Here is a 6,836-nt window from a genome sequence, read left to right on the forward strand (position 1 = left end):
GGGGGGGGGGGGGGGGGGGGGGGGTTAAGACTAGTCGTTTCTTTCTTCTTTCAAATTGCACGCGATTCCTGACTTTTCAGCAGCAAGAAAGACTACGGTATTCGAAAGATTTCGGGTAGGTTTATCTGGAATACTAATCAGGAGCCAGGGTAAACAGATGGTCCCTGTTTAGCATCCTACTGCCTACTGCCTACTCCCTACACTCTCGACACAATTCCACAGTCTTCACGTTCCCCCGATCTTCCATTCCGTCCTCGGGAGGATTGGAACTTTTCGCAGGATCAAGCTGCAGACCAGGATGATCGGAAAAAGTATTTTCTCGTATGATAACAATGAAAAACAAGGAAGCGAGCCTGACGTAATCCCGTAAGGAGCAGAATGTCTTTGCAGCTTCGAGTAAACGTCCTACCGAGCCCGAAATATCTCGCTTCCTCTCTGAAGGAAAGTTGGAGATATCGCTGAGCTGAAGTCTAGGGTTGGCAGAACAGGGAAGGTAGTTGCGGGAAGGCGATCCGGAGCCGAAACGAAAGCGAACTGCGCACGGAGAGGAGTGAGAACAGGTAAGCCAGGGATCCTAATTCGCAAACAGGTCACGGCGCCTGTGGCTTCGGTGGGTCTAGGTGCCAGCCGCCAGGACTCCTGGAGGAGAAGCACGTGGCTCGCAAAGGGAGGCAGGAGGTCGATCGGTTGGTGAGTTGGCGAGACTGCATTATGCATCTAGGAGTGGCTGCCCATCCTTCAGACGATCTCCTACGGAATATTCGACGACAGCTGAATTTGTGAAACACACGAGGGCGTGACGTCACGTCGGCGCTCGACGCTCCATTTAAAGTAAGCTCACGAAACAGCGATATTGCCTTTCGAATTATTGCGATACCGACTTACTTATAAATGCTTTTGCAATTAATGCCGTTCCGAAGGTCGCTTCGATCGTTCGATTTGTCAGTGTCGAACATGGTCGAAGATTGTCGAGGATGGCTGCTCATGAAGTACAGTCACGCAGACAAATGGAAGACTTATTGTTAGAAGAACGGAGCGAAGACAATCTCTTACCAGGGTGGCCGAGGCGAAGAATTCGATCGCATATAAACGATCTCGACCATTCTATTGTAATTAACGGTGCCACTATCTGAATTGAATCGGTACATTTTCAACCTAGACTCATGCGGATTATATTGTATTCTATTTCTTGAAAGAGATTTTCCGATAAGGAAAATGATAATGCCTGCTGAAGGTTTTTGAAGCAATAAGATTTTCTTTGGAGAGAAGCTGAGGTTCGTAAGCTTACGCAGCTTTGGCTGACTTTGTAAAAGCACATCATCCATGAGATCGGTTTTTTATCCAAGAAAAATATATTCCGGCACGCGGGAATCGATGTGGAATAAGGACCTTTTTTGCGTGGCCGTACGCACGTGTAATGATGAGCCACTTCCGGTCTCCTACTGCTGCATGTCGCCTACCCACGGCGAGACAATACATTTGTCTAATCCGCAGCCTATAAATTTCTCGAGAAAACATGGCTGGCTAACAACAATGGAGGTTCATTCTATGACCATTCCGACGAGCCTTTCCCTTTTCCGCTTTTCGTCTTCTTTCTTGTTCACTCTACTTCCTCTTCTCCGATCGAGTCCCTTGCATGCTCGCTCTCTCTCTCTCTCTCTCTCGTCTTCTGTCCCAGCCAATCTGTGCTTAGGCGTTTTCTCTCTATGAGCGTGCCATATATCAAGGGGTCTCTACCACCAAACGTATTTCGTATTTTCTCTTCGCTCCTACAAAAGTAGCAAAGAAACAGCCAGTGGTGACGCTGTGTTGCTGATGCTAGCATTTGGGTCGAGTTCGGCCTCTGGCAGAAGCCCAAAGAGCATGTCCAAGAGGATTAGGAGGGACGGAAGGATCGGGAGATGAGGATGGCCTTACGGCCGAGCGAGCAAGCGCTTTTTCTCACAGATCGCTCGAGCGAAAGAAAGATTTGTGAGCTGCGATATTGAAAAGTGCGAGCGAGGCTTCCGATTGGAGTTTTATTTTTTTTCGCTTTTTTCCTGTGCCCGCAATCTCCTCATTGCTATATCATTTTCTAGATGGTCACCTCACCTGTTCAGGTCCATATTTTTAGATTCTTTCGAGCGATATGCCCATCGATCTTCCAGCGAATTACTATTCCGTCTTGACGATAAATAGTGGAATTCCAGGTGATTCACAAAATACGATAAAATTTCTTGAGATATTGCATCCTAAGCTGGCTACGAGTAATCGTATATCTGGAGCTGTAATATGACAATGAGGTGGTGCTGAGTTTTAAATGAAGCATGCGCGTTGCAGGCTCAAGAAGAGCAGAGACAAGGGCAGAGCTGTCAAGTACGTAAGGGTTGCGCGATGAAGTCGTAGCTCGATCACGCCGGGACGAGCGACACTCTGACCTATTGACAGGTCAGAGTGTCAACACGTTAAGCGCCGCGGCGGAGCCCAGGAAATGCTGGCTGCCGCCAGGCTGAGGTGATCCGTTCGCGCTTAACCTGTTAAGGACAGTATAAGACAGTCGAAGCGGTATCTTCTCATGTCAAGCAGAGGATCCCCGTTAGCAATTAATTGAACGAGGATTCGATTCCCATTGGCAAGTATGTCGAGGCAGCCAACGTCACACCGATAACGCGATAACTCTGTTGTTCTCCTTTATCTTACTGTTCGGCGCTTCCGATGGTCGCTGCTACACCCTTTCGTCCATTCCTTTCGTCCTGCCCTCCGCTGGATACTTGATTCTACAGTAAGCCGATTCCAACGGGAAATCCTACCGGTGTTATATTCTCATTTAGCTCTGCACCCCTCGGCTAATCCATTTAGGCTTGGAATTAGTCTGAGACACTGAGAGTGGATGATGGAAGAATTAGCTACTCGTACGAGTGGATCGTATCAACCCGAAGGAAACGACCTGACCGCAATTTCAACTTTCAAGATTTCCTCTTTCACGCTGATACTCTGATTTCCTGATAGGCCGTTCCTGCATCTATTCTCTTTGGTTTATGAGGATCCGGCAGTTCGCACTGGTGTCGTGTATCCCAAGAGGTTCCTTATTTTCTAGCTTAATTCGAGTACCTTGGTTGTTCTTAACACATTACGGACGAATTACGAGATTCTCGTATTTACACTGTTTACGTAAAAACATAGCTGGCTTCTGGGTCTATAGTTAGCAATAAAATGTCTGATCCGGAATGGGTTAAGAGTTCCGTGCGTCAACGTCGACCAAGTTCAGTCGAATCCTCGTAATCCAATGTGTCGAGGCGACGTACAGTCTGGCCTGCAGAGACGGAAGACGCAAACCTATCTACATGAAAGAAAGAGATTTTCCCAGGATTTCCCGCTACTCTCTTGAACCCTTCGTCGACCATTTTCACCTGCTTTTCCTTGATTCGCTTTTTGAATTTTGCGTAATCATGCAACGCGAGACAATGCGACTGTATAGCGAATCATTCGAGTGCTGTCGAAGATGACGAACTGATGACGTAACGAGGTTCACGGAAGAATGGAAAGGTCGGATCTTACAGACGTCTGGATCCAAGTGCGAAAAGATACATAAAAATCTAAGAGGTAATTACACGTAATTCTGCGATACATCTACCCTATAGTCGGAATGACGCGCGACGACAGAAGAATCTAAAGCGTATCACGTCACACACTTCGAGTCCAATTTTCTCTCTGCAGGTAGGATGGCATCGTATACATATACTGGGCGATGAGAATAGTTCTGTGCACTCTGAGAATCAATATAGGACCTCGCATACCCAGCCGCACTCACTCTTTGGCCCCGTGGCCCCGTGGCTCCGTGGCCCCGTGGCTCCCCTTGACATCAGCATCCTTGAGTCCGCGCCCATTGCAACGGGCGTCGCGTCGCGTCGCGTCGTCCTCTACCCTGCACAACTGCATCTAACCAAACCCTTCGCTGACGCCCTCATCTGTCTCAGCCTCCTACAAGTTTCATTGGTACGTACGGTGCCGTTTTTCCTGCTAGTGCCACTGTCAATTTCCCACGTCGGCAGTATCTGCCCAGCAACAAAACAAGAACATAGAACACACCCACCTCGGGTGGGTGACTAGCATTTGCCGACTTTTCGCCGTCAACACTGTGGGTCTTGAAGGAAATTGAAGTTCGAGCGTGTTCCGCTTACTAAAATGTCGAAATGAAAGGAGATCGAGGGAGATGGATCGAACCTAGTAAGAGGATATCATAGCCTGCGCTTCACCTCACCAACCTCACTAACCCCACGAAACCCAGCTGGGAGCATCGCGATGCCTCCGGGACTTCCGCCGCGGCTTTCCCTTTCCGGCTTTATACAACGGCAAATCTACGGATTACGCTCAAGGTGCTCCTCCAGCCTCCAATCCTAAGAAGCTCATTACTCTTGGCTTTGTTCAGGGAAATTGGTGCTAACGAAGTTCACCAAGATGAAAACCCGTTGCGGGCCGAACTGTTCACCACTACCATTGCCACCATCGCAGCTATAACCGCATTACGATCAGTGATCACTGATGACCGTCACTACCATCATTAATCTACCAGAGCTCAAAGTGATCCTAGCAGTAGGTGCTAGCTGCACTTTCAAATCCAACATCTCGAACGGAAGCGAATTAAGAGTCTTGATTCAACGTTGCTCAGAATGCCGTCGCAGCGAACTTTTCATTCTCTGTTTGCGCGTTAAGTGACGTTCGAACGAATTCTTCTTTATTTCGGTTATAAATCTAATAATAGCGTCTATTTACGTGAAATATTTTGGAAAAGGTGGAAACAATAGAGCAGCACTGTTGCGTGACATGTGCGCGGATTACCGGCTGATCCCGTTGATCCGGTAAATCGTTTTGTCGAAAGTCAAAGCATTTTAGGCCGGAACGCGATGATGACATATTCGTTCCTTTCTTCTTGTGACGTCAGAACAAGAAGTTATTACGTCACCGACTGAACGGGATGGGTGGAAAGGACGTCCAGCCGAGCACATCTTTCTCTTTCCTCCCGAACGACCACTAGGTCCAGGGTCCACTAGGTGCTGCTGCCTCGGCTCGTCGCGCCGCGTCAACCTACACACGTGTCTGTAAAATGTACACGAAACGTATCACACGCCAGAATCGTCTTTTCGCCGACTTCATCAAGCTTCATACGAAAGCAATACTGTATCATACAAATGGCGTTTCCGGTGCGTAACCTTAAAACTTATGCATACTCTCCAAAGAGTCTAATGGCAACCTCTTTGACGCGTTTCCATAGACTCGTACACAGTCTATTCATCCCAGCCATATCCACCTATCGAAAGACACCTTTCATTCGGAGCGAATCAAATATTCATAATTCACTAGCGCACCTGCGCAAAGTTAAGCGTTCACTCGTTCTTTCGTACCTGCAGTGTACATGTACACTGAGTGTCATTAATGCTGTTCAGTTTGTCGACGCACAGTGCGGTGTGGTAAGAGAGGCGAGCAGGCGCGACGCCTAGGCAAATTTCCGACCCCGAATTCTGATTTCTTGCCTTAAAGCAGCTTTGCACCTTGACTGTGGGATTCTAATGCTTACCTGAAACAGAAAAACAAAGAGACATCGTTAGTCGTTGTTCCGTAGAGACTAAGAAGATTTAAACGAGAGAATGTCTTTCATAGATGTAAAACGAACGGGCATCAGAAAAGATCGAAGACCCGCTTGGGAAATCCTTTTCCTCTTTTCCTTAAGAAATTCGTGAGCGTGCGCGTTGTCAACTAGGAAATATAAATAAAAACTTTGAATAAGCCCATTGAATCCTGCTGGATGGCTTTGCCATTTAAAGGCCTAAAGGTAACGGAAAAGGGGATATTATTCTTGTCCTCCCTAGGGAGGAAACTGGAGGCTTTAGGTATACCATCCTTCCTGCCATCATATACCTCGGCCTATAGCTATATGAAATACAGAATACGCCAAGGAATATCTATGTCTGGCTTTTTATAGACATACTATACGTCGAACCAGTGCTCGCAACTCTTTACCATAGTTGCTGGAGATTCCTGCCCACATGACAGTTTTACATATTTTACGTTTACCAAATCGCTCGCATCTTTGTAGGCGATATACAGGGTTATACGGTGTTCTATTGTGAGCGTATTCCATATGACCGATGATGTTATCGCATTTTTTTTTGTCATTTCTTAAGCTACTTGATACTCGGTTTAAAATAGGAGTGTCGCGGACGCGACAGAAGAATATACAGCAGATTCATGGAAATTAAAACAAAGGTTTCACGGAGAATTCGACGATGAGATTTGGCCCAGAGCCTTCTATTTGCTATTTGCTATTTGCTATTTGTATTGGCAATTCTCATCGAAAGGAAACTGACTGTACTGCTCAAAATAACGAGTTGAAAGAAATTGGAGGTCCAAACTGCCGACGGGTGTGACGCCGTTGCCGACGATCTACGACTTTTCTCGAGTGGTTATGGTTGTTCAAGTGAGTTTGCAACAACGCATGGAAAATTACGGTACTTCTATTCATTTAAATTTAAGGTTCTTCATAGTTTCATAGTTTTCGAAATGTCTGTATAAAAGTTCCGTGCTACGTGGGAGGCACGGGGCCACGGGGCCGCGATGCTATGGGGCTTTACGACGGTAGCAGCAGAATGTTAAATGGCGATCATAACGAGAGTTGAGCCACGCACTGAAGTACTACATTAAATCGCGTTAAAACTCAGCACGGGCCAGCGTCCGCAGTGCGAGTTTAGCCACGCGCGCGCGCGCACTGAAAGCCGAGGTAGGAAATTTCATTACTTGAAATCAGGAATTTCCATTTATAACGGCTCTGTAATTGAATGTGACAATAACGAATATGACCG

General features: G+C 47.0%; 1 protein-coding gene across 8 annotated transcripts in view; it reads right to left on the reverse strand.

Moving 5' to 3' along the window:
* LOC107265304 overlaps positions 1-6,836 on the reverse strand; it is a 169,991-nt gene that overhangs the window by 34,785 nt on the left and 128,370 nt on the right. The window lies entirely within an intron of this gene.

Source organism: Cephus cinctus, unplaced genomic scaffold (genome assembly GCF_000341935.2).
Source record: "Cephus cinctus unplaced genomic scaffold, Ccin1 Ccin1_scaffold0215, whole genome shotgun sequence".
NCBI classification, from domain to species: Eukaryota; Metazoa; Arthropoda; class Insecta; order Hymenoptera; family Cephidae; genus Cephus; species Cephus cinctus.